Raw genomic sequence first — 6,000 nt, forward strand, 5'->3', positions numbered from 1 at the left:
ATACCTGTGGAGAGAAAAAGTTGCAAATTTGGGTTATCATGATGCGCACTGATACTGCTTGTTAAAGACATTAGAGCTCTTGATTTCAGTCTGGAGAATCATCCCACGCATCTATTACAAACAAAAAGCTGTTTTCTTCCATATTCTCAGTATAGTCCTAAGGAGACAGTTCAGTGAATTTTCAGAAGTAATGTGTCTGATGAGTTTTTTATTGCTAATACCTTAAAACCATGGTTATTTTTTTGCCTAAAAAGCAAATGAATTTTAAAAAAATATGAATCACTTTTGGGGAGGAAGAAAATAAGGGGAAACATTCTTGTCTTTTGCAAAAGTTTGTGAACTTGACTTAATTTTACAGGGTTTCCTGCTGTTCCCTCCAAAATCAGGTGGATCTTGAAAAGCTTCAGCACTTTGCCCATCTTTACTGAGGTACCAATGTTGAAATAATTGATAAATGTTCAAGACATTAAGAAGACAGTTTTTAGGTAACACTGTTTACAACAGCAAGGTGTGAAAGTTTCCGACATCAAGGAAGTCACATTGTTATTGAAAAGAAAAAAAAGATCGAAAGAAAAATATTACAATAAGAAAAAAGTTGAGCCATTGGTCTAAATTCATGCATGGAGTAAGTGTGGATGCTCAAATATTTGTTTTTACATCTTTATACCAGATTCAAATGTGGTTTATTGTCAAAACAAAAGTTATTTTTTATTAATACTGACCTGTAATCTTGCAATTTCACACCAGATCATTTCCAGGAACACCAGCTGGTGTGATGCCAGCAATAGGAGCCAATGCTCTAGCCTGCAGAAGGTCAAATAAAACAAACTGTAACTGAATAACATAGGTGCACACAATCTGGTTTTTCTGCTGGCAGTAGAAATTAGACATAGTGAGAGGAGCAGTGTCTCTGCAATTAGAGGAGTAAATTTGTTGTTAAATAACCATTTGTGTTCAAAATCATGCATTTGGGAACTGCTGCGGACTAACAAAATAGAGGCAGATGAAGTTGCAAGGTGAGCTCCTCTCCCTCTGTTTGCTAAGAAATGAAAAGCTTATACTGGTCACCAGTACAAGACCAATGTGCACCAGCTCTGACTGTGCAGCAGAGACTGGGCTGCTGCACTGTTTTTCTGGTACCTTGGTACTGCAGTAATTACCTCATGTTAAACACCATGTAAACAGGGGACGCTGCAGAGCATCGACCTACACCGCTTACATTGTGCTGACAAAAGACACTGTAAAGGTGAGTAACTCCATGTTGCTAGGACAGCCTGCCTTGTTCTCCAGCAAACCTTGCTTTCTCTCTTTTCTAACCGAACATCACAAAATTATATGCTGCAAGCAAGAGTTATCCTTGACAAGGCTTCATGCTGGGTTTCAGTTAACTTCCAAGGAAAGGAAAAGTACATGGGCTTTGCCTTGCTTAGGAGAAGATTTACAAAGCAGGTATGGTAACACAAACACTAAAGTGACTGTCAGTATGATTGTTCGTATGATTTAGCAGTACTAATAATGGATCTAAATAGAAGTAATAACCATTTTCAGTCTGCTTTGAATTCCTTTATTTCATATTATCAACAACACCTTTAAATGTTAACAGTAACCCATTTACATTTTTAACAATTTAAGTTGTTGGAGCTGGAACTGCAGGACACTAAAGAACAGCTCAAAATTATGATGAAGATTCCCCAGTCTAATGTTCTCCCCTTTTATAACACCTGAACCAAACTGCTAAATATTTCACAGTATAATGACTAGGAGTACAGAATGGGTCAATTTAATTTCTCTTCACTTGGCTAAGATGGCTTTTTTGTTATCCTGTGCATGTGGCAGTAGCAGTTGTGTATCATTAACAAGGACAGTAGCTAACAATTTCATCTACAAGTTAACTCCAACAGCTTGTCTTCACATGGCTCTAAAGGCCAAGTTTCTTTCAGACAGATTTCTCAAATGAAGGACAACAGAGTCAGGTTGGCTTAAGAACTGTTATTTTTTTAAGTTTTCTTTGTGGTGGGTTGTTTTCCAGCTAGTTAGAAAGACCTACCAGACTATTATAAACCATCTTCCTGAAGTTCACTGTGCCACAAGCATCCCACACCCAGGTTTTTAAGATTAACCAGTACTTAAACTGACTGGTGCAAGTTACTGAATCTACTAATACATTGCTTCAAGCAGTCTAATTATAATACATATGAAGTTGTGACACTACAAGTGATGTCTAATACCTTAAATATCCTCCATATCCTTTTAGAAAAAGTAGTCTTTCTGGACCAACTCTGGTGTAGCTCATCATCTAGTACATATCATTTGACCTCATACTCCTCTTTCCAAGTAAGTAATTAAATGCACTCACTCACAAATCATACATGGTTTTATGCACCTTTTTGCTACAATGAGCTGTTGGATCCTAAGGCAACATAGGGCTCTGGCATACCTGGAGGTGTGATGCTCCTCAACTGATTAGGACAGGCTTCTCTTTCACACCTCTTTGCCTATGCCCTGGAGATGGCAAGTGGTTAAAAAGGAATAGAAATCAGGCACTACTTAATTTATGAGAGGAACGTAAGGAATTTTCCATCCTACAAATATAATCCCACACTGAAACTTGTAAATAAATTATGCCATATTCAGACATGTTTTTAATGATGGTAAGAATATTCTAAATTATAGATGATTAAATGAACTCCAGATTTACACAGAGAGGAAAGTGTGATGAAGTAGCATTCTCCTATAGGTCCAGAGAAAATTTGATATACTATGTGAGAGGGTGTTTTGGAGGCAAACTGTCCATTGAACATCCTGAGATGCTTTGTCATCAATTCTGTACTTAATACTTCGTCAATGGCAGTCTGCAGCAGCTATTAATTCCCACTAAAATTTCAGTGGGACCTTGGAGGCAGAGATCAGCATGCTCTCCCGGGGCAGAGCAATTGGAAGTGGTGTACAGCCAATGTGCTGTTAGGGGCACAAGCGCCCTGTTAACTGGGGAGATCACCGTTCATGATGTGCTGCTAAAGATGTCTGTAAGACTACTGTCTCTTAGCAAGCTTTAGGCTCAAGGCCCAAAGATCTGGAGCTAGGCTCCCTGGAAAAACAACTGGATTTGGAGAATTCAGCAGAGGCCATAGTAAAATTGGGATAGAAGTCAGTGATGTAAGGACCTGAGCAGGGCTGCAGCTTGGAGGATAACCCTGGAGAGTCCTAGGACTATCCTCCTGGGAGTGTCCCCACACACACATGTGCCCATATAGCTAACGTGCTACAACTCTCTCTGAAAGAGTGCCTTGTGTGTGAAAAAAAATGCCTTGAACGACAGAATATGAAGAGTCAGTTTCAGCTGAATTGTACCCAGATCCTGAGTCTAACCACAGCACAGAGAATCCAGAGAAAATTGTCTCTCTTCAGTTTGGCCCACACTTAGTTTGGTGATTTCTTTTTTCCTGATACAGCTAGGAGCAGAACATGGCCCTCAGCCTGCTGAATAATAAAAATCAGAAAGATGACAGGGGATAAAACAGAATTTGGTTCATACCAGAATATGAAAATTGTGCTGAACTATACGCCCTTGCAGCTTTTGCTTCACTGTTGTTGTTGCACTCCCTTCTTGCTGGCACAAGCTTTTACTATTTGCAGGATTACTAATTACAACATTACATGCAAAATAATTAAAGTCCTTGTAACGCTTCCTCACTTCTCCAGCTTTGCCCTGGAGCTCAGAAAGCCTCACCATCACAGCTCACTGTAGCACAGCTCCCGTGCCTGCTGGCTCAGTGTTCATCTGGCCCTGGGTCAAATTGGTTTTGCATAATGAACACACTCAAGCACAGCCATGGAGCTGTTAGTTTTACTTCAGCAGGGTTTTTTAATACTTTTTAAAAAATTAACTGCTATGTAATCATTATCCTAAGGTCAAATGCTAGAGCTCTTATCAGCACTGACTGAGTAAAAAGGTGCAGTTAGCTGGTGAGAGACTTTCCCTAGGTAGGTCTTAGGATTTTGACATTTAAATTGTGTAAGGCTGTCTTTATCCCATGGAGCACGGAAGTGCTGGTCCTTTCTATGGGATCCTGAGTCTCCATCAGTGTCCCCGGCCAGGCTTCACTTAGGTCACAGCCCTCAGGCAGAAGAAAAGAAGGATCAGTGCAGGTTTAGCTTTCGAGTTCAAGACGCAGCTGAGGTACATACCTAATCTGGGGAGTTGGGAAGTACTGAAGTCATGAACTTAAGATATAATTCTCCTTGTACTACCATGATGGTACAGTAACTACAGCACAGTAGCAAGTATCATATGTAATAGGGAAGCCTCTCTCACAGTACTTTGTGTTGCATCTTGTTTAAAGTTCATCTGCTGTTAATATTCCCTCCCTGAAGACAGTTAACTGAAAGGTCTGCATTAAAAGCACAAACAGGACAATCTGAGGACATGTTGTGGATAACATGTAGGTAACATAACAGGGTATAATGTCCCTGTGGATATGTTAGTATAGTTTTCTCTAGGATCATCTTCTCCATAGACACCTGTGGACATTACACATACATAGCAAGTGTAGTAGCTATAACACTAATCAATCAGTCTCTCCTGATTGTGACTCCAGGCATGATCCTATGGGATATTTTAATAGTATTTTCTAAATTATACAAGTCTCAAGAGGCACATTCTACTTCCAGAGGCACACTGTAAAAGAATTAGACTCCTTCAGTCTATTTCTTCAAGTGCCTCTTTAAAGGCCTCATCAGAAGAAGAAATTATTTGTCTTTATTTAGTTTTTTTTCCTTTTCTCTTAGTGTTACTATTATCTTTGAGGGCACATTAATGGATCTTGAATGCGACTTTTCTCTTGCGCTGGCTCTGACAGTGGATTTCCCTAAAAAACCTGGAACTACAGCTCAATATTCTTTGAGTGGGAATCATAAGGGAAGGGAATTTGCATTTCCAGCCTCTCTTATCCTCATATCATGACGTAAGAGATGACAATAAAGTGGCTGTTAATGGCAACGCATTGTTAAGAGGTTCACTCACATTCCTCAAGGGGTAATAGCCTTTAGAGACTGATTCACATCGCAGCAAATCGAATTTTTCTCTTCCACGGTCTGTCCTGTCTCTTACAAAAAAGCCTTGGTTTCACATGATTCCTGTATCTGGGAATATCATTTTATCTCACTCTGTCTGAGGATATTAGAAAACTGGGAGCTGCAAGATCCTTTCTAGCCCAGGAAGGATCTTTATGTACATGACTTTGAGACTCAAGCCATCACACCTGAGGCCATTTTTTATTAAGAGTGCTTTTTAGAAAGGGTGTAATTATGCAGACAACCTGCAAACATTATGTCAGCGCATGCTTTCAAATTATGTGTTGGCTTAAAATTAATAACTGGGAAAAAAAATCTATTGCCTCTAGCACTGAAAAGAGGCTATTCAGGTTAAGCATGCCATAATTTAAGTTAAATATGATGGTCTATTAACTATATCTTGTTTTAGCATAAATTGTATTTCATACACGTGCACCCACAGGAGTTTACTAGATCTGAAAAATTAAGATTGTTTTCAAAAAGGCATATGGTATTTGCACAGTGTGTAGGGAGCATACAAATATAAATATAAAATAATAGCTTATGCAAAGCATATTAGAGGAATCCCACACAGCTTCTTTGCTGATGATTCATGAGGATATATTTTCACCTTAATAAACATAATTACATACTGCATTGAATATATATGTATAGACAACTGCCAAGTATAGGAATTTTTATAGACTAATTCAAGCTTCTGATAAAAGGAAAAACAAGCTACAGATGGTTTGCGCAAAGAAGACAGTATAGGAAACAAAAAAACCCACACAAACATATATAGTTCATGAAAACAGCATAAATAGTGTGTCTAGATTATACAAGAAATTACAGTACTACTTCATTTGTATGGAAACAGATTTTTAAAATAAAGCTGTGATTTTCTGTTTTGGAAAAAGAGGAGATACCTTTGATTCATTGTGTTTCCAC

This window comes from Mesitornis unicolor, unplaced genomic scaffold (assembly GCF_000695765.1).
Source record: "Mesitornis unicolor isolate BGI_N332 unplaced genomic scaffold, ASM69576v1 scaffold25001, whole genome shotgun sequence".
Classification (NCBI taxonomy): Eukaryota; Metazoa; Chordata; class Aves; order Mesitornithiformes; family Mesitornithidae; genus Mesitornis; species Mesitornis unicolor.